Source organism: Erpetoichthys calabaricus, chromosome 1, assembly GCF_900747795.2.
Source record: "Erpetoichthys calabaricus chromosome 1, fErpCal1.3, whole genome shotgun sequence".
Classification (NCBI taxonomy): domain Eukaryota; kingdom Metazoa; phylum Chordata; class Cladistia; order Polypteriformes; family Polypteridae; genus Erpetoichthys; species Erpetoichthys calabaricus.
In genome coordinates, this window is record NC_041394.2 from 353,762,367 (window position 1) to 353,785,891 (window position 23,525).

Genomic DNA, 23,525 nt, shown 5'->3' on the forward strand with positions numbered 1-23,525 from the left:
ATTTTTATTCAAAACTATAAACAACTGCTGTGCTGGATTTAAGCCGACTACTGCTCTTGCATCCAACTTCTCAAGCCAGCACAAAAATTTTGTTGACATGGAATAGATGTCACTGGGAGACAGCGATAGTTCTTGGAAAACACCTACAGATATATTTTTGGGCATAAATCAAGGGTTGTTATGTCTGGACTATATAATTAACTATTGAGACCACATCTGAAGTATTGTTGGCAATTCTGGTCACCATGCTACCAGAAAGATATAGGAGCATTTGAAGCCATGCAGAGAAGATCAACCAAGGGCCGTCTTACCAGCATCATAAGCCAACGAGCAAAGTCATGCGCTGGGACCACTCTTTTGATAGCAAAACAGAAACATACATAGGCATCAGAAACATCCTGGGCCACTTTGCTCTGGCCAGTGCCCATTGTGCCCCTGTGTTAAGACAGCCCTGCATCCTAGTACTTACTGACATGTCCTAGCTACTGTGATAGAGCAGAGGAGACCGTGTGGGGTCCTCAAAGGCACTGAAACCATTGATCCAGCTGAATTCTTTTGACTTAAGAGTGAACCACATACTCAAGGACACCAGTGGAAATTAAGAGGAAGTGCATTTAAGATGGAAGCCCACTCAGGTCTGCCCCTGAACAGCGTCTGGTGATGCCATCTCTGCATGGTATCAAATCTCAATCCATGTGTAGCTCCTAGTTGGTGGAAGGAGCTGCTGACCACCATCCAAATTGCTGACTTCTTCAATGTGTTTAAGAAGTGACTGAAAACTGTGAATATCAGTCAAATTGTTAATGAATGTTTTTTGCTCTGTGGATCTCTCTCATATTGTTAACTTATGTTTTCTTGTTGTGCTAGCTTTATGGTTCTTCACTTGTGGTGATCAACTTTTAGAATCTGTTCTGCCACCCTTGTTCAAAGCAGTCACTAGGCTGATGTTACTCCATTACGTTGGCCTAACTTCCAAATCTCTTTGGGTAAAATGTGCTAAACAAAAAATATCAATTTAAATGGGTTGGTTCTCCGAACTCTTTGAAATGATGTAAAGAGTGAGGCGAAAACCATTGATAGTCAAGCACCACCTTGATATACATGCATCACGGGGGGGTTTCCTAATAATGACTGTGAACAAGCCATAGTCCTAGTGAGCTAAGGAAGGTCTGAGACCACCTTGGGAAAAGTAATATGAGACCTCAAACATCTTGAGGGTGTCCAAACTTTTGCATGGCACCCCCTTTGTTTCAGTACAATTGTACAAAACAAAAACAATACACTAATCTGGCATAAAAGGCTGAAAAGAAATGTGTCACCTTTAACTCAATGCCTTGTGGTGATCCGTTCATTTTTTTCTCACTTCACTATTCACAGTAGCAGACATTTTAAGCAAGGGGGCCCATACATTTGCACATCACCGTATCTCTTGTTATCCCAATAGATGCTGATCCTGGAAACATCTGCTAGAGAATTTTCCTCAATGGCAAACATAATGATGCATTGCTAGCTGTCTCAAGTCACCCAATTAATTTCAACAAATATCAATAAAAATTTCTCAAGCCCCTGTAACAGTCTACCAAGGACCTCTAAATAAAACAAAACACTTATTACCTAACCGTTTAATATGTAATAGTAGGGCTGTGCATTTGTTTCAATTAAATCATTTAGTTTGAATGAATGTTTTAAAGCAGGGGTCCCCAACTCCTGTCCTGGGGCCTCATGTATAAACGGTGCATATGAACAAAAATATTGCGTACTCCTGTTTCCATGCTCAAATCGCAATGTATAAAAACTAAACTTGGCGTTAGGTGTTGCCACAGCAGATCATCTATTTCCATATTACTCTCACTGCACCACTCGGAGTATTTATCCCACTGTATCTGAGTGTGGAATCACAGATCTACAGCAGCTGATTGGAAAGAGAATTATCGGTATACAGCATCAAGCACACGCTGCCTCAGCCATGCTGTCTATTGAACTGCTCCCATACCGCAAATGCCTCAGAGCCTTTCCTCACGGTTCAGAAACAGTTTCATCCCAAGAACTATAAATGCACTCAATCAGTCCATGAAGTGCTCCTTGTAGAACTGTCTGTACTTATAAGTAATCACCTCACTGTAAACTTGCGCTACAGTTATAATATTGCACAACATGTGCCACTTTATAAAGTGCATATTTACATAGGATGACGATATCATTTTTAGATGAAATGCAGCAAAATATGTTTACATTATACAGATAAAATGTTAACATCATTTAAATACAGTGAAATACGTTTAACGCGAAAACGCTTAAGATGAAATATCGGTTAACACGAAATAATACAACGGTCACGACAAACTACTATGTATTTTCATGCATTTTTTTCTCTTAACACGAAACGAAAATCGCTTAACATGAAAAGATTTCCCTTCTGGGAATGAACAAAATACGGAAAACACCAGCCACACAGGCGAGATTTAAGAGGGGTGTGAAATGAAAGAGAGGTGGTTTCACATGTTTCGTAGAAAGGAGGCTAACTTGGCTTTGAAATAACCTCGGAATAGCCTGTGACACGAGCCAATTTTGTTTATCTAAGCTACTTTCACCCTCCACCCCTACAAACGCCACATAAAAACATCTCATCTCTCATCAATTAGCTTTGTAATTCGGTGACGAGTACATCGCAGTGTGAGTAAAAATCAGTGAGTTTGGTTCGAGTTTTTTTTTCTATTTTAGAAGAATTTTTTTTACGAGCACAATGGCAAAGAGCTCAGGGGGAAAGCAAACTGCTATTTCGCTTAAAATGAAGATGGAGCTTCTTAAGGCTGTTGATCAAAAACAGAAGACGAAAACGGAAATCTGTAAAGATTTTGATATTGCTATCTCTACATTATCAACAATACAGTAATTAAAAAAAAAAAAGAAAGCAAATTACGGAAATGTTTGAACGGAGTAAGTTTGAGCCAGAGCGAAAATGGATGAGAACGGCCAAGCACGAGGATTTAGAGACGGCTTTACTTGTTTGGTTCAAACAAGCGAGATCTCAGAATGCTCCCATTTTTATTAAATACATGCATATATACATATCTATGTAAATAAAATGTACTCTAATAAACTTAATTTTGTTGAATATACTGCATGTTTTTTTTTTTTGTAATATCCTTTAACACGAAATTCTTTTAACATGAAAAAATATTTCAGTCCCCTCAGTTTCGTGTTAAACGATTTTCACTGTAATCTATATTGTTAAAAAATAAACACATGAGGACACAGTGTCGCAGTGCTAGCTAGTTCATGGATTGTTCCTGCCTCGCGCTGTATTCTTGCTGGGACTGATGCGATCCTGGAAGGATAGATGGATAGAATAATTAAACATGTACTATGAAGATATTTCAATGTTCCTTAAAAGTTTTGAAGAGTCGGCATTCTTAGCTTACAAATGGCTTCACGTCTATTACAGAGCTGATTGTGTGGCGATTGGGTATTTGGAGAAAGAAAAGTAAAGACAGGAATTGGAGGTTAGTACGTTTGAAAGAGACGGTACTGCTGCAATAAAGTATTTCATTGAAGGTCGCACATGGCACAGCAAGCATCTTGCGGGAGGCAGGAACAATCACTGTGCCACCGTGTTCCCATGTTTAATAACATGCTTTAACTCCTATCATCATGAAAATGATATCAAGTATACATCTCAGTATTTTAATTATTCAGAGAGCTGTAATATCACAAATGTATTGGATTATGTGTCCTGTTGGAGGAAGAGAAAGCCCGTTTAAGAAGCACGTAGTGATTCACACACACACATAGGGGTGGGAATCGAAAACCTTGTTCTTGTTCTTGTTGAGAACCGGTTCCCACTGTTTCAATTCCTTGGAATTGTTTACCATTTTTGCAAACAATTCCCCTATCGATTCCAGTCGCCTCAAATGACGTCACCACGTTGCGTAGTGTCATTTACCCAGCAGGAAACATGGCGCCTAAGCAGCACAAATGCTCAAAAGTTTGGTTATACTTTACGAGAAAGGATGACAACAGGGCAACTTGCAATACTTGCAAAGTCGATATTTCATCAATGGGAGGAAACACTACGAATATGCAAAAGCATTTGCTCACAAAACACGCGATAACCTTAAATGAATGTCGTGTTTTTGATCCGCTCCAGACTAGTGAATCTCAACCCAGTAGCAGCGGTAACGTTTGCACGTCCTCTCCCGTTAATACGGCAGGTAACTAATCAACTAACATTGCATATTATGTTAGCGCGATTTGCCTTATTGCAAAACCTGCTATTACTGTGCATTGCATTTAGATGACCATGACGAGAGAGACAGACAGAGTCTGGCTGTCTCAGATGCTGGCAGTTCTCGCTGCAGTCTACCTGTAGCTTCTCCTTTCACAGAGGCGGGGAAAAGAAAAAATGACACAGGCCAGGATAGACGAATGTCACCAAGCAGTGACTAAGTTTGTGGTAAAAGGCTTGCACCCGTTTGCCACAGTAGATGCCCCCGGTTTTCGGTAAGTGAATGTGTTTAATTGTAGGCTAAGTCAGGGAATGTCAAAGTTGCATGTTCTCCTCTTACCAGATGTTTCATGCGTTTCCATTTCTGAGCTGAAACATGTGTTGAAGGCAGCCGTCACTGCAGATGGATGGACAAGTTTTAGTCAAGATCATTACCTCACAGTAACGCTGCATTATGTCAGGAATGGCCAGGTTCAAGAAAAAGTCATCAAAACCAAACCAGTGTACCAGGCACAGACAGGGACAGCTGTAGCAGAGGAGACTGATGAGATCTTGGAGGAGTATGGTATCAAAGACAAGGTTGTGGCAGCCACTGTTGATAATGCGGCCAACATGGATGTAGCTGTCAAAATAGTTGATGGTTGCAGAATTGCACAGTGCACAGTCCCATTGGACTTGAGTTGATTGTATTTGTTGCTGGCTGATGTAGTTTTATTTTTGAGTGCTCAGCTCATATATACAGTACTTTTAAAAAGGAGAGTGTAAATGTTACTGGACATTCTTGTGTAATTTCCACAGAATAATTTATGTTATACTTTGTTATTGCTACAGAAGAATATTTATTTTATTATTATTTTACATTTACAAATTTTTTTCTGGGGACCCCGTGGCACCCCATCGAGGAGCCGTAGGCTGTGGATCTCTTAAGATCTCACTGTTGGGTTTGTAAGGTCATGCTACTCCTAAATGTCTATCTTGTTCAAAGATAAGATATAAAACAAAGTTCTAAGCTAATCGACCTGTGTGTTCTCCTTTTTTAAAAATAAGAATCAATAGGAGAATCGATAAAAAATCGAATTGTTAAACAGAATCGAAAATGGAATCGGAATCGTGAAAATCTTATCAATTCCCATCCCTACACACACAGCACATAGAAGAACACACAGAATACAAACCAAAGCATTTAACGTGCTACTTTAGTTATGATGGTATTTGAGAAACGAGTAAATTAAACGATTTTAAGATGAAGTTTATGATGTTCTACTTCTGCGGTGGGCTGGCACCCTGCCCGGGGTTTGTTTCCTGCCTTGTGCCCTGTGTTGGCTGGGATTGGCTCCAGCAGACCCCCGTGACCCTGTAGTTAGGATATAGCAAGTTGGATAATGGATGGATGGATGTTCTACTTTAATGACAAAATAATCTACGTGATTAAAGTGGAAATTTGAAGATTAAAGTTGACATTTTGAGGTTTTTTCCCACTGTGTCCCTATTTTTTTTTCATTTCTCTGTACCTTTATAAGCTTCCCTATGACACTCAGACGGTGGGCTACGACTCACCTTTTCATGCCAACTTTGATATCTGACAACTTCTTTTTTAATTTGGGCACTGTGTGACTTTGTGAACTTGAGCTTTCGAGTTTCTTCGACACACTGTCACTCGATCAACTTCCTTTTGTTGTTTATATCACTGTTTAAACCAACAAATAGTACGTTTTTCTTTGCCTCCACTTGGTATTTGCTGAAATTCTTCTATTTTCCCCTATGCTTTTGCCATTGTCTTTTCACAGAACGCTGAGCTTAAGGGCTATTTATATTGATTTGTATATTCAAAAGGGCATAATTCTGGGAGGAGTTGGGGCGGGACAGCAGGTGCATGCACGTGTGTTACTTTTCACGCTGACCGGGATTTATGTAGCGGAAGAACATGGAAGTTGGCGAACGCACAGATTTATGCCTCTGGATTTTTTTGTGCGTGCGAACATTTCCGCTTTTGTCTGTATGCCGTGTTTTAGTGTGAATTCTACGCATGGTGTTATGCATGAGGCCCCTGGAGAGCCGCAGTGGCTGCAGGTTTTCATTCTATCCTTTTTCTTAATCAGTGACCTGTTTTTGCTGCTAATTTAATTTCTTTTGAATTAATTTTAATTGACTTGTTCTTGAAGACTCAAACCCCTCAATTGTTTCTTTTTTCCTTAATTAGCAGCCAAACAATAACAAGATACAAAATGAGCCAAAACAACTGATACTCATCGTACAATATCTGAAAAGAAAGAAAGGTGAAGGTCTCAGGCATGTTGATCTGCTCAGGTCCCCACAACATTTTTTAACAGAACTGTTAGAAAAGAGAAAATCAACAATCTCAGAAATGTCTGCTATTGCACAAAGACAGCAGCAACAAGCCATGGAATTACAGAATGGGTTTCATTAACAACAACAATCTGAGTCTAATTAAGCAACTGGCTGGGGTGAAATTGGTTGGCGTTTGAGGCCCTGACTTAGTTGGTCTTCTGTTGGCTCACTCTCTTCACATTTCATTTCTGTTTGGGTGCCATTTAAAGAAAGAAATTAAGAAATTTAGAAGAACAACAAAGGAATTCAGGTGAACAAATCTTAATAGAACAAGTCAATTGTCAATCCTTTCCAACCTTTTTCTGTTCCTAGATGTTGCTAGGATTCCTTTCCCAATCACTTCTCTTCAAGTCAGGCCACAGCCGGTTAATTTCTGTTGAGTTTTGGACACTCACTTCACATTTCATTTCTGTTTGGGTGCCATTTAAGGAAAGAAATGAAGAAATTCAGAGGAACGATGAAGAAATTCAGGGGACAAATCTTAAAAAAACAAGTCAATGAAAATGAAAGGAAAACGAGTTAATTAACAGCAAAAACAGGTCACTAATTAAGAAAGGGGTTAGAATGAAAACCACTGGGGCCCTCCAGGACTGGAGGTGGGGACCCCTGTTTTAAAGTAATATTCAAACAAGAAAATCATTTATTTATTTATTTATTTACGGGTCCTCCCTGCGTGGAGTTTTTATGTTCTCCCCGTATCTGCGTGGGTTTCCTCCGGGTGCTCCGGTTTCCTCCCACAGTCTAAAGACATGCAAGTTAGGTGCATTGGCGATTCTAAATTGTCCCGTATGTGTGCTTGGTGTGTGTGTGCCTTGCGCCCTGCCTGGGGTTTGTTTCCTGCCTTGGGTTTGGCTCCAGCAGACCCCCTTGACCCTGTAGCTAGGATATAGCAGGTTGGATAATGGATGGATTTATTTATTTATTTTAATAAGTGGTGCATCTCTTCCAAATGACTCATTCTAAAGAAAGGCTGTGATGTTAAGTCGGTTCTCTAGAATTGGTTTAGATGTGAACATTCGGATGTTGAACAAACCAGTGTAAAATGCAAAGTTTGCATGTTGACGATGGCAATTCAAAGTGGCAGCACATCGAGTTCATTTCAGAACTTAAAACAGAAGTCGCCATCGGAATGGGACAAATGCAAGAAAGCAACAGAAGAAGATAAAGCCAAGTCCATGACCAACCACTCTGGGGTTTTCTTCACTCTGCTTCAACATGCACCACCCAAGGTTCACTCCCTACTATTTAGATCCAGTTAGACTTATCGATTCCATTCCAAAGAGAATGTGTCACATCTGGGTCTGGGGTGGGAATATGCTGGTGCCGTCCACGATGCCATCTTGCCCTGCAGTGGTGGACAGGTGACAGTGGGGTGAAAAACAAGCAGTCTATCTGTAATGAGCAGTCAGAGGGCAATCAGAGTACACTTGGAGTAAGAGATTCCACTACAGGTGGGTCATTCCGGAGATCTGCAGTTATAGCAGGGGGGAGAAGCTGACTGATGTGGTCTACAAGCTAAACTGAATGAAAAAGGAAAAACCAAAGAAAGAAAACTGACCTGTAGGAGTAACTGAAGGCATGTCTGAGCTGTACGGAAGAATGGTGAGTTTGTAAAAGGAAAAACCTGTAAGGTTTAAAGAAAGTTCCCTGTTAGTGATGTGAAAGGAATGTGGAGGTCACAGGGAAGAAGAATGAGGTCCACAAATGTAGATTACAGCAGCCATAGCCCACGCACTTCAGAAGAGGTCATCTACCTGAAGCTAAACCTGTTCAGGCCTGGGAGACCATTTAAGAAAAGCCAGGAAGAGGTGTTGGTTAGGCCTAGCAGGGAGAGCTTACCCTGTGCTCTGAATGTGGATCCTAATGCCCCCCTACTGCAGTGACGGGGACACTCTGCAGTAAAAATGGCACTGTCTTTCAGATTTGATGTAAAATTGAGTTCCTGACTCTCTGTGGTCATTGAAGATCCCTGGGCATCTTTTGTAAAGTGGAGAGTATCTTGATGACCCAGAGGACAGTTGGGCATCCCACCCAGGATGGAGGTGGAATCATTCCAAAATGGAAGGAAGGACAAAATGGGGGCAATACACAGCCGGGACGCCTTATGATTCCCATCCTGATTGGGATGCCCCCTAGCTTTTACACCTGCTAAACTGTCCTCCATGGCCTATTCATTCTGCCAACACACACCAATCTCTAATTTGCTAACTATCTCACCACCTCACCAACTTACAGTTAATGTGTGGTGAGTGTACTGGAGCAAAAATGGCTGCCGTCACATCATCCAGGTGGATGCTACACATTAGTGGTGGTCAAAGTGGCTTCCCATTCACTGTGTAAAAGTGCTTTGGGTAGTGAAAAAATGCTATATAAATGTAAAGAATTATAATTAAAACAAATTACTCACACAAAAAAGTACGGAATAGTCTGCACTTTCTTCCTTGACAAATCTATACACTGTAACATAAGAAATTTGACAAATGACTGGAGACCATTCGCTCCATTGAGCCTGTTTGTTTAGCAAATAGCTAAGCTGTCCCCAATACCTCATTTTTGATTTCTGATTTGATGTACTTTGTTAATTCCAGAGTATCATCCAGATTCTTCTTAAAGATTGTTCAGACTTCTGTTTCAACCACAATATGTTTATGTATTTTTAAGGAGGATACAGTCGTATATTTTCAGTTTGCAAAATGTGGGCAACCTTCTCATTTTGTATTTTTTTCCTAATCAATAGTGATTTTTGTATTGAAATATCTAAACAAATCATAAATCGGCCATACATTTATTTTCAAAAATACAGGTTTTATTCATTTATTTGCCTTATCACCTAGCCCTACTTAATAGACTCATTATTGTGCAAGTTTGTGTGCAGTACACAAGTAAATGCAACAATGCTATTAAGTATCAGATAACAATTACGGTTTCTTTCTACCAGGAGTGGACTGGGCCTCCAAACCGACCTGGGCATCCTTCAACGAGTGAGGTGATGAGGTCGATCCACTCATTATTCATTGTGATTTTCATAAAATTTGTGATGAGTACACGGCTCGCTACTTGCTATGAGCCTATGATATGAACTCTATCTAAACTGTTGCCAAACTTAATCTGTACACTGTTGTTTAGACACAACTTAAAAGTTGACGACATGCTTAGAAATAAAATTTAATGAAAAATAAAAATTTAATAACAGGGCTTACACGTTATTAGAGTACATGTCAAATGTCAATGTCAAGTCCAAGTGCCAGTACCCTAGTAGGCTAGTAGCTGCTCATTTACAATGTGAATAAATTATAATGAAAACCTCACATGATTAAAATGTTCCATTAACTTAACGATAAACTATAAATGTTCCATCCTAATGTTAAAAATTCCTAGGCTGTGCTTTATAACTTTATTTCATCAGACTAATAATCGCAGCTGAAAACTATTAATTATCGCTCACGCCGACGACAAGAACAATAAAATGCATAACACAAAATCTAAGCTAATTCTTAGTATAAATAATTTAAATATTAGATATGAGATAAAATAAATCACAGTAATGTATATGCTAACCGAAATGTAGCGGTACCGAAACAGAAATCGGTAAAAGGCAGTTTTGACCAAATTTTTCACTGCAATGTTGTGTACTGACAACTAAAACAACTTGATGACGTAATACGGTATAGTATATAGGACTCAGGGCCGGATTTTCCTATGGGCTAACTAGGCTTCAGCCTAGGGCCTCAAGATTAAAAGGGGCCTACATTCAAATTGTTAGCAAAATTAAAATTACACTATTCTAAAAACAGTGAACACTAAAACACTGAACCGAAAATAAGGAGAAATTCTACGCATGTGACTAATAAACAAACATAAAAATGTATTGGTTAAGATCAACGCGTTCGGCTCATTGGGTCTATTCGTTTGTATATACTAGATTGCACCAAAGTATAGTTCATACGTTCACTGATTGCTATGGCAAATATTGACGTGCCGTATGCTACTAAGCTCTGGTTTGTTCTTGCATAAATAAAGTGCAGATTGGTGTAGATTGGAACAGACAAACGAACAGACCTATTGATATCCCGACGTTCGGTTATATTCGTGTTACTTCGATAATATGAAACACGTGTTAATGTTATTAGAAAAGATTCTTATTTTAGGATTGCGTACACGATCATTTGATTCTCGCCTTTTGAGTTCAGTAGGTTCAATACTTTAGTGAAGTGTTTATAGACCATTGAAAATTTTTTTGTGACAATATCTTCATTTCGCGGAATTCTAGGTAAGTTCTTAACATATGTTTTAATTTGTATATTTTAAAATGTATATTACGTGCTTTATTTTATATTTTCATGATTATATATATATATATAATTCATTATTCATAATTGCTATTTTTTTTCAATGAGACAAAATAACAGTAAAAAAAAAAAAAACTTAAAAATGGAAGGTGAAAGGGCCTCATAAGTGGAATAGCCTAGGGCCTCTTTTCATATAAATCCGGCCCTGATAGGACTGTATAAATCGCAGTACCGGACAGATAATGTTTAGTAGTTTTTAAAATTAATTTTAATGTCAAACAGTAACCATTACATAAAATGTATTTCATGAAACGGTCGACCCATATAAGACTACGCGGCCCATTGCTCAAATGCCCTAATGGCCTGTCCGCCCCTGCTTCCTACATGGCAGAAACGTTTAATGCAATTTAAATAAACAATGAAAACACTTCATGCATAACACATAGCAAATAAATAACTAACTACATAAAATTAAAACGTACAATGAACGTGCCAAAACACAACATTTTTATAAAGCGAGCGCACAAGAGGCCATCCTGCGATCATCCTCTCTACCTTGACTGCTGCGTCATTTAAAGATCGTCAAGTGCGACTTTACAAGCGCGGTAAGTTGACGTGTTGACTCATGCCGGTATTTTTATTCATTTAGAATTTATTCTGCTTCGTCTCAGGACGTGATTACTATACTGTGCTAAAGACGCGGTGTGTATTGACCGAGACAAGTGGGCGACGTAACCATTCCTGCCGCTTGTGGTTTTTAAATGGATTTGATGATTTCAGTGTTATTTTATTTTAAAGTAGGTGTTATGCTGAATGGGGTTTAAGGCTGCTGCTGTGATCCTTTCAGCAAACAATGCAGTGGAAGATCGTAGCTTCATTTGCTAACTCGTCCCTAACTTGATTACAAGAGAGTGACGTGTTTTCTTTTTATTCTTGGCTGTGGCTGGCTGTCGTTTCTTTAGGTTTTAATGATTTATTTTATTTTATTTTTCTTTTAGGGTGGTTGATTCGTTTGGCTGGCATTCGGAGGCTGAATTGAATTCGCACCACTTTTGTATTCTTTGTTATATGAGCTTCAGTTTACTGGTGGAGGTCTGCAGGTTTTGAAATCTTTTTTTTTCTTTTTTTTTTTAATTTGTAATTCACCACCACACAACGTCCACCCCCTGCCATTTATATCCAGATAGACAGAGTGATCCCGTTACACAGAGAATGTGTCTGTCGTCTGGGGCCGGGGAGGAAATATGCTACTGCCGTCCATCACGCCATTTTACCCGTCAGCGGTGGATACGTTACGGTGGAGAGAAGAACAAGCAGCTTCAGTTTAGTGGAGGGGGGTCTGCAGGATTTTTAAACTGCTATTTTTTAATAACTTTGTAATTCACACCACAGAGAAACTGAATAATTCTTTATTGCACTAACTATGCATACGTTTAAATAAATAATAATAATTCTTTGCATTTATATAGCGCTTTTCTCACCATTCAAAGCGCTCAGCAATTGCAGGTTAAGGGCCCAACAGAGCAGAGTCCCTATTGGCATTTACGGGATTCGAACCCGCAACCTTCCGATTGGTTTGACCCCAACTTTGATTCACCTTGTATTTTTTATGCTTTTACCTTTAATGAACCTACCAATAGCAACTCTCTTCGCATGGCCGGTTTATGAAATTTAAAACCACCAGTCTCCAGTTCTTAGCATTTGAAAGAACTTGGAATTTTAGTCTGTGTTTAGACTGGGGCAACCCTGGGCCCTGAACTAAGTTGTTTTGGGATGTCAAAATTAGTGGGGGTGCTACACGTAAAGCAGTAATAATGAAAAAGAACACACTAACACTGAGGACATCCAGCCAACAAATTATTCTGCAAAAGTGTGTCAAGAAATGTGACTGACGCTCCTTTTATATCAACAGCAAAACGTCTGTGTGGTGCCTCGATGGAACTGGGACTGACAAGACAGAGGTTCTCTTATCTTTCTTTTTATTTTCATTCTGGTGTGTGTACAGACCATAGTGTCTGTCTGTCTGTCTGTCTGTCCCTAGTATATATACTGCTCAAAAAAATTAAAATGAACCCTTTTGAATGAGAGTATAGTATCAAGTCACTGACACTTGAGGGCTATTGATTTGGTCAGTTAAGCAGCAGAGGGGCTTGTTAATCAGTTTCAGCTGCTTTGGTGCACTAGAGGGGTAACACTGAGATGACCCCCAAAACAGGAATGAATGGTTTAACAGGTGGAGGGAGCCCACTGATATTTTCCCCTCATCTGTTTTATCACTTGTTTTGCATTTGGCTATGGTCAGTGTCACTACTTGTAGCATGAGGCCATACCTGGACCATACAGAGCTGGCACAGGTAGTCCAACTTCTCCAGGATGGCAGGCACATCAATACGTGGCATTGCCAAAAGGTCTGCTGTGTCTCCCAGCACAGTCTCCAGGGTGTGTAAGAGATGTGGTGGACAGGTGTTCATACAAACTAATGAGTACAATTTGAAGTTGGAGCAATGAAATATTGGCCAAATGGATTCGCCTGCCTGCCTCATCATTTTTTCCCTTTGATTTTCAGGGTGTCTTTGAATTCAGCCCTCTCTCTGTTGGTTGATCATTTTCATTTCCATCCTTTTGTTCCTAACACATCACCATATCAGTAGAGATAGCCAGCAGGATTTGTTCATCCCATTGAGATCTCATGTGTTTTCAAAGAGTTCCTTTCATTTTTTTGAGCAGTTTATATATATATATATATATATATATATATATATATATATATATATATATATATATGGGCGGCACGGTGGCGCAGTGGGTAGCGCTGCTGCCTCGCAGTTGGGAGATTTGGGGACCTGGGTTTGCTTCCCGGGTCCTCCCTGTGTGGAGTTTGCATGTTCTCCCCGTGTCTGCGTGGGTTTCCTCCAGGCACTCCGGTTTCCTCCCACAGTCCAAAGACCTGCAGGTTAGGTGGATTGGCGATTCTAAATTGGCCCTAGTGTGTGCTTGGTGTGTGGGTGTGTTTGTGTGTGTCCTGCGGTGGGTTGGCAACCTGCCCGGGATTGGTCCCTGCCTTGTGCCCTGTGTTGGCTGGGATTGGCTCCAGCAGACCCCCGTGACCCTGTGTTCGGATTCAGTGGGTTGGAAAATGGATGGATGGATGGATGGGTATATATATATATATATATATATATATATATATATATATATATATATATATATATATATATATATATATATATATTGTGAGAGATGGCCGGCTGTTTATCCCGGCCAGCACCCCCAGGCCGCTAGATGGAGCCCTCCCTGTAGCATGGGAGTGCCCCAAAGACCAGCAGGGAATTATGGACAGTGGAGTTTTTATTCCCAACCCTGCTGGACACCGTGGGGCCCACCAGAGGATGGTGCAGGGAGGCTCAAGGACTCTTATGTGCCGTATAACCTGAAAGTATGTCCTGGGCACGTGAACAGAAGAAATGACGTACTTCCAGGTTGAAGAAAAGGACTGTTACCCTGACCCAGAAGTAATAAGGACTTGTGGACTGTTGGGCAGGAACACCTCTGGGTCAGGGGGTATAAAAGGACTCTGGGAAAGCCCAGACACTGAGCTGAGCTGGGAGGAAGGGTGGCAACGTGTCTGGGAGTGGAGGATTGATATTGGTATTCTTCAAGGGAGCACTAATACGCCCTACTGCTACTATATATATATATATATACACTCACAGAGGGGGCAAAAATATGTATACAAACTTCAAAAAAACAAAAACCTGTATTAAAGTGATATTAAATGTAAGCCAATATCAAGGGATGAATTTAAGTCAATTTGGACTTCTACACTTACAATAGGTGCTCACAATGGTTACCATGAGCGTCCAGACACAATAGAACTTCTGTGCTGTTTTCAACTACTTGTAAAGTTTAATGTTCACCCATTTCATCTTGTGGAAGTAAACGTTGCACACAAACACACAACATCATAAATAATGTCATATTTAACATAGCAACAAACACCTACTACATGTTGGCACCATCCAGTAGTGTGAGGTCGGTGTGGTGGAGGCCTCGTCTGAAGCTCTGTTGTCTTGAGATTTGTGTTCCTGACTGACCAATTTGCCACAGGGAACCCAAAGTGGAGCAGCCAGACAAAAAGAAGTCCATTACTGACCCTCATGAATATTCTAATTAAATTAAAGAGGACCTGGTAGTTGCATTCGCTAAGAATACCTGGTGGCATGCAGCCTAGATGGGCTCAGCATGATAAAGCTACATATACAGGACTTATCTCCTGCATCACCACAATGGTCCGGTACAACACAAGCTCAAATGTGATATGACATTAGTCATTATAGTCATAGGGAAATGGGGGTTTGGGGGGGGGGGGGGGGGGGGGGGGGGCGGACGGACCTGAATACCTGTACAGGAAATGAATCAACTATGGACCATTATTATTAAGGATAGGATTGAGCAACCACACATCAAGACTGTTTTACTGAACAGTCAGTGTGGGCTCAGAAGAGGGAGGTCGTGTTTTACCAACATGCTGGAATTCTATGAAGAAGCAACAAAAGGATGCGATCAGAGTGGAGATGAGATTATTTATCTGGACTTTCAGAAAGCATTTGATAATGTGCCACATGAGAGGGTGGGCATCAAATTAAAAAAAGTGGGAGTTCAAGGTGATGTTTGTAGATGGGTTCAGAATTGGCTCAGACACAGGAAGCAGAGGGTGATGGTGTGAGGAGCCTCATCAGAACTGGCTGATGTTAAGAGTGGTGACCAGCAGGGGTCAGTGCTAGGGCCACTGCTATTTTTAATATATATAAATGATTGAGATATTAATACAGGTAACAAGCTGGTTACTTTTACAGATGATTCCAAGATAGTTGGATTAGTAGATAATTTGGAATTCATTATATCATTGCAGAACGACTTGGATAGCAGACAGATTTGTGGCAGATTAAATTTAATTTCAGTAAATGTAAAGTATTAAACATAGGAAGTAAAAATATGAGGTTTGAATACACAACAGGAGTTCGGAAAATCGAGAGTACACCTTATGAGAAGGATTTAAGAGTCATAGTGGACTGTAAGCTATCAACTTCCCGACAGTGTTCAGAAGCCATTAAGAAGGCTAATAGAATGTCAGGTTATATAGCGCCTTGATGTGAGGAAAACAAGTCACAGGAGGTTCTGCTCAACTTTTATAACACACTGGTGAGGCCTCATCTGGAGTCCTGTGTACAGTTTTGGTCTCCAGGCTACAAAAAGGACATAGCAGCACTAGAAAAAGTCCAGAGAAGAGCAACTAGGCTGATTCAGGGCTACAAGGGATGAGTTATGAGGAAAGATTAAAAGAGCTGAGTCTTTACAGTTTAAACAAAAGAAGATTAAGAGGTGACATGATTGAAGTGTTTAAAATTATGAAGGGAATTAGTCCAGTGGATCGAGACTGTTATTTTAAAATGAGTTCACCAAGAACACGGGGACACAGCTGGAAACTTGTTAAGGGTAAATTTCACAAACATTAGGAACAGAGAACCACAGACACTTGGAATAAGCGACCAAGTAGTGTGGTAGACAATAGGACTTTAAGGACTTGATGTTATTTGGAGGAATTAAGTGGACAGAACTTGCGAGCTTTGACTTTAAAATGAGTTTAATATGAACATGGGGACACATTTGGAAACTTAAGGGTAAATTTTGCAGAAACATTAGGACGTTTTTCTTTACACAGAGAATCACAGAACTACCAAGTAGTGTGATAGACAGTAAGACTTTAGGGACTTTCAAAACTAGACTTGGTGTTTTAGAAGAATTACGTGGATAGGACTGGCGAGCTCTGTTGAGCTGAATGGTCTGTTCTCATTTAGATTGTCCTAATTACAGAGTCACTCGCACTCGTGTCCAAGACCACAGCAAGCCAAGTAAACCTGTGCATCTACAGAAAGTTTGAGGTGTGTGGTAACTCCGAGTGGAGGAAATGAAGATTCACGTAGCCATATACAGTGTCGTCGTCAAAAGCCCGAGCACTTACCCTCCGTCCCTGTCTGTCTGCCTGTAGGTGGTGGGATTCTTTATTAACTCGGTACACCTTTAGTGTCCGTCGTACTTGATGACGTCACGCCGCACTCTACCACAGGCACACGTGAAAGGTTTTTTTTAATAAATGCAAGATTTTTTTATTTAATAATACTAACAAACATTAGTTATGCATTCAATATCAAGAATGTAATTTGAAATGTCGAGCATGCGCCTTGAAAACTATACCGGCTCTCTGAATCTATCGAATAAGTGAGAAACAGCGCTGTTAATGTTTCTTAAAACAATCTGCCCATTTGTTTAAGGACTCGTCGATCTTACTTCATACTCAACTGCTTACTCTATTTGGTGTTCTTGTCAGAACTGATTTTTTGTAAACTTATGTCGCGGAGAAATCACACCGAGGGACAATACAATCGAACGGTTTATGAAAAGCGGTTGTCAAATCCGACTAGAATAAAGACAGATGCTCAAAACAGGAACCATTTGGCGTCTAATATATTGAGACTTGAAGCAATACAAACCTTCAAGCAAGTTCAAGATTTCTATCTTAAAGTAAGGCTAAGTGTTCACACAGATTATACTTTTATAGCACATCTACGTCAATTAACAAAATCATTTTCCTAATTGCTCATTTTTCGTTTTAAAGGGGAGCAGAGACAGCCGCGAGCAGCTTCATGTAAACAAAAGAGAGCGCGTGCGCCGAACGGCAGGCAACGCAACACGACGTGCCGCGTGACGTCACAAACGCGACGAAAAGGGATGTCGGCTCGTGTGTCTGTGACTTACAAGCAGCAAACGAGGCAGTTGCCTTTCTCATATTACCAAGAGACACAAGGTAAGTGATCCGAGTTTGGGCCGTCACTTTACGGGTGATGGATTTTTCTTTATTCGCTTTAGTCAGTGTTACGCGATTTGAATCACAGGCAAGCCGAGTCTTAAGGGTCCTGCTCGAGTGAATTTCTCTTTGCAGTTCATGGACGGCGGGTCTCCTGTTTGCGACTCAAAACACGACAGGTTGTCGACTCCGATTTCTACCTCAAAGTTCCCAGACACGTTCAGTTGGTGTTCTCCGCTGATCGCCGAATACCTTGAGCTCGAGAAGGAAGCAACTTCACCCAGAAATAGCGCCTTCTTCTTTTCTGCATTGCCTGTTAGTTTAAAAGAAACCCCACAGCTACAAGTGACGCAAAGTTCAGTCAAAGAGCAGCCATTGGGACAGTTTAGCTGTTAGATAAAGAGACGAGCTGTATGAACTGAATGGCCTCCTCTCGTTTATCATATTTCGTATGTGAAGGGGATACAGAATTTGTTGTACAGAATGTACGAAGATCCATCTTCAAAGTTGTGAACACATCATTACATTTTGATAACGCCTCCTTTAGCTCAGATGAACGCTTTGTAATATAATTACTATATCATACTAGTAATGCTTAATTGTTAATGCTTTTCAAATTCGATTAATTTAAAAATCCATATTAATACTATTAGTTTTTCTTTTTTATCCTGTTAATGCTTTTCAAATCCAATTAGTTTAAATTTAAGGTAAAACTGTAAGTATCCCATGTTTTATGCTTATATATATTTTTCATTTTCTATGCTGTCAACTGGCCATATTTCAGCAATTAGTTAGACAGATGTTGTTGGTTACAGCTGCCAAGTCTGAAGTGTTTTTCTTTTTAATTTTCTTCCTTTTTATTTATAGACTATTATTATTATTATTATTATTTATTATTTAAATCTGGTGCTGGTCCCAAGCCTAGAAAAACCAGAGAGGGTTATTGTCAGGAAGGGCATCTTGCTGTAAAACTTAACCAAAACCTTAATAATGGTATAAATCCAAGCAGCTGTGAAAATTTTATTTATTTAGTTTTTGTAAAAAGCCAAATTACATTCTTGGGGATTAAGTTCTATCAACGTACTAATTCTGGTTTTAGACATTTATAAAATCTATACTTGCAGTTTACATGAGAACTTGTCACAGTGCCTGCACTTAGTGAAGTGTACTAAACAAACAAAAAAATGAACTGAATTAAGAATTCCTAAGGAGATCCCCCTGTAATGTTGTTACATGCTGCTACTACTGTATCATCCTAGCTAAATTTAATTGACATCTCTCTATTATAATAAAAAAAATCTTGGGAAGAGAGACGAGACGTGACTTTCTCAGAGAGACACTTTTACATCCCATGAGACAAGTCTTTGTGCCAAGAGATTTAACTACACCCGGGGCCGGAAATAAAAGACAAAGTAGAACGTCGTAAAGAATTCAAAAAGGTTGGCGCAATACACATGCAGAGCAGGTTAGAGATAATGAAAGTACGAAAATTCAAGAGTCTCAAAAAACTGATAGTAAAGATTGCATTAGCGCAAGCAAACGGAAATTATTACTCAGTGAAACAATGGAACAGCGAAAAGAGATCAAATGTATTGTTCGGCTTTAAACTTTAAGTCGGTGACTTGTAGATTGTCTAATTTGTGTTTCTTCCGAATGAGGAGGCGTATCTGGGAGAAATAAAAGATTTGTTGTTTGGTGAAAGTGAAATCCTGTGAGAGAAAATTTCAAGCCCCGCAAAACAAGACTTTATGCAAAGAGATTTGGAAAAGTCCCACCCACATCTAAAACATTTACAACCACGCACACGGTTCAATCATTTCTCATTTGTGTGAATGCTGTTGTCAGACACAGTTCGTGTAGAGAAAAAGAATGATATTCACTCACAGGCAGTTATAAGTTGCGTTCTCACGATGTAATTCCAAACATGGAATCAAAATTCAATGCGATTTTGACGAAAAGGTAAAAGTGAAAAGAGATTGAATATATAGACATAGATGATATGACAGAAGTATGTAGATATTGTTTGGCTTTAAACTTTAAGTGAGAGACTTGTAGATCGTCTAATTCATGTTGCCATCAGGGACAAGTAGTGTTTCTTCCCAATGAAGAGGCCTATCCGTGAGAAATAAAAGATTTGTTGTTTGGTGAAAGTGAAATCCACATACGTTGTCATGCTTGGGTCACAGATTTGCACAGTTACACAGGAGATTTTTGAGACCGAAATGTTATTCAGACACTTCAAACAAATATAAGACTCTTTCAGGAGTGAATCAAGCTCCATTTTTAGTCGTAGGGGACTGTTCCGTCTCTCAATTTAAAGAGCAGAAAATCTTCCTCTTCATAGGGGGGCGCCTCGGCAGTGGGATAAGAAAATAATTTCCAGAAGGATACCATCATGTATATAGTTTGTATGTACTGATTTCTGGAGTACTGAGTGCAGTTTTGGTCTCCAGTGTACAAAAAGGACATAGCAGTGCTGGAAGAGCGACTCGGCTGATTCAGGGCTACAGGCGATGAGTTATGAGGAAAAATTAAAAGAGCTGAGCCTTTACAGTTTAAGCAAAAGAAGATGAAGAGGAGACATGAGTGAAGTGTTTAAAATTATGAAGGGCATTAGTCCAGTGGATCGAGACTGTGACTTTAAAATGAGTTCATCAAGAACACGGGGACACAGTTGGAAACTTGTTAAGGGTAAATTTCACACAAACATTAGGAACAGAGAACCACAAACACGTGGAATAAGCGACCAAGTAGTGTGGTAGACAGTAGGACTTTAAGGACTTGATGTTATTTGGAGGAATTAAGTGGATAGAACTGGCGAGCTTTGTTGGGTTCAATGGCCTGTTCTCGTCTAGATAAACTTTTTTTTAAAAAATCATTAGAACAATCTAAGTCCATTAATAAGTTTGTGGTGCTGCCAAGAGGGGAAAAAAGAAAATCTGTTACCTTGTGAATGCTTTTCCACTTTAAATAAATTAATATTTAATATAAATACTATTGGTGTCCCATGTTTTATGCTTACATTTTTTTTTCTTTTTTATCCTGTGTATAAAAAAAAAAAAAAAGAACTTATCAGTATTTGCGTTATATTTTCTTGGGATGTGGAAAGCAGTTAATAAAAAGTTAATTTTTAAAAGTATCATGCATGACATGGCTCACACAAATATGCATATTGCTTAATTCAGAGAATCCAAATATACCTCACATAACTCAACATAAAAGCTAAATCTAATTTTAAACTGGGAAAATAAAGATCTAAATTGCCTCTCTGAGGAGAATTTTATTAATTGGATGGTGTCTGTGCAATGCTTTAAATAGCAATGTTCTTATTCTGTTATTGATTTAAAAAATCATGTAAGAAAACATCCAGATTGAGTGACAGTGTTCCCTTTGTTGTGCTGGACATTTAAATGTCACTGGAGGATAAGAATTATGAATTTAGTACATTATAAAATTATTTTACTTTTTGTCCTATTTTCCAACTTCATTTATCGATAATAAACTAATGAGAAAGTGGCCAGTGGTGTGATTGCTTTTAATTAAAGAGGGAAAAACTCCTGGGATAGAGTCGCATGCCATTTTAGATTCTAATTTTGAAGAGAAGTTTTCACATTATTATTATTATTATTAATATTCTTCATATTATTATTATTATTATATTACATTACTAGCCATCCCCCGTGGCTCCGACTGCATATTAGTGAAACAGGACAGTAAGGGGGTGCCCCGCCCAGCTCCCCACTCCTGACGTCACTCTTCCCCCTACCCTCGTCTCGCAGCCTCTGTCTCAGATTAGCGTGATTATGATTATTAGCGCGATGAGAGAAGTCACAAAATCAACTGGAATGTTCAAGAAAATTATAGAAAAAAAAAAATTCTAAATCCGTTAAGAAGCTCTCTCGTTCGCCAAGTTAGTGGAGTTAAGGTTAGGCCCTGAGGCAGATGCGTGAGTGAGGAGGACCCGGCCCCCCTCCCAGCAGGCCGACGAGTCTCTCTCGGATTTGCGTTAATACATTGGTACTGTAAGTGAACTGTGATACTTAGCACGATGAGAGAAGTCGCAAAATCAACGGAATGTTCAAGCAAATTATAGAACAAAAACGATCTAAATCCATGAAGTAGTTCTCTCGTGAGAAGACAGACTGGTGTAAAAAACTGTAAGAAATTTTGCACTTGGACCACGAAATTTTTAAAACCATTTCTTAGCGAGCATCTATGGGCCAAGGGTAACCTACATTACAAATTTCAAGTCCTCATTGTTTGGGAGATTTCGTGATGAGTGAGTCAGTGGTTTTTGGCTTATATAAGATGAACAAAAGTCAGAATAGGCAATTATATGTTCATTTTTACCAATTAACTGTGGAACCAGTAAAATGTTGCTGTTAAACACTTCACTTTACAATAAGTGATTTTTGCCTCATGTCTAATATATTCCTTGTCCCAGAAGGAAAAGGCCTTGTGGTGAAAAAGTAGGACTGTCAAGCCAAAGCCAGCTCATCAGAACTTGTTTATGAAGGAGAGACAATTTTATAGGGAGTTAATAAATTGTAATGGAGCATAATAACTGGAATTGTAGCCTGCCAACTTTGCTAAAAATGTATTTGGGTATGAAATTGCATGTACTAGAAGGATTTTTAAGAAACCTTATCATCCATGCTCATTTTAATCATTTGGTTGCGTGCGGATCATACATTAATTCTTCTATCTGATATTCTGTTTTTAAATACACCCTTTTTAAACTTTGAGACATGTCATTTATGAAATTACAAAGAAGCTTGGCCATATTTGAATTTCCTTTTTACCTCAGGTAACTAAAAAGATTACAATATACAAGCTTTCGAGGCAACTCAGGCCTCATCTTTAGGCAACATGTAATCATAATCATTGCATGTGATCATTACATCTTACCTGAAGAAGGGGTCCGAGTTGCCTTGTAAGCTTGCATATTGTTATCTTTTCGGTTAGCCAATAAAAGGGGTAATTTTGCTTAGCCATTATGAATGTAGTGAGAAGTTAACACGCTACAACACCCTAGTACTACTTTTTACCTTGGCAAACCCTCTCCTGTCACTGTTATTGACAGTGTGGACACTAGGGGTCACTGTTGCCCCTTTAAACCCAACAGACAGACACTCGGGACACCAGGTAAAAGCACCAAGAAGATCTTTTAATAATTCTCTTCTTTAAACAGTGCCCTCTAAGCACCACAGCCACATTAAACAGGCACGTATTTACAATAATAATGAACACAATTCTCTCTCTCTCTTTTCTCCTCCACATCTCCACAAGCTTCGTCCATCTCCACCTGACCGTGGCTTGCTTGCTGGGTTCCCAGCAGTCCTTATATATACTGTATATAATATGTGTGTGGTCTGACCCAGAAGTGCTTTTGTCCTTCCATCCACGTGACTTGCCAGGACTTCCGGGTCAGATGGAGAACTTGAATTTTCTTCAGCCCAGAGGTACTTCTGGGCTTTCATCTCCGTGACTTGGTAGTACTTCCGGGCTATGGGTGAGACATGACTCTCCAGGTTCTCTTGCAGCGGCACTCACGGTATCCAGCAGGGCTGTGGCATAAAACTACATGTTCCATGGTGCCATGTGGGAATCCGGGGCACCGCTGCAATCCAGGGAAGCTGCCATCTGGCATCTTGGGGGAAGTAGTGTCCCAAAGAGGTTGCCTTCCCCCATTGTTCCATTCTGTGGTGGTCCTGGCTGGGTTGAGCTACCGGCCGTCTGTTACACATTATTTACCATCACTGTCAAAGTGTAAATTGCTGTCTCTCTACTGCAGATA

General features: G+C 39.7%; 1 protein-coding gene across 1 annotated transcript in view; it reads left to right on the forward strand.

The window, feature by feature from the left end:
* The first annotated feature begins 17,644 nt into the window (after window positions 1-17,644).
* LOC114669285 (zinc finger protein 665-like) overlaps window positions 17,645-23,525 on the forward strand; it is a 53,075-nt gene continuing 47,194 nt past the window's right edge. The window contains exon 1 of the mRNA XM_051936022.1: window positions 17,645-17,728. The gene's annotated coding sequence lies outside the window, so the exon portion shown is untranslated. The remainder of the gene's footprint in view (window positions 17,729-23,525) is intronic.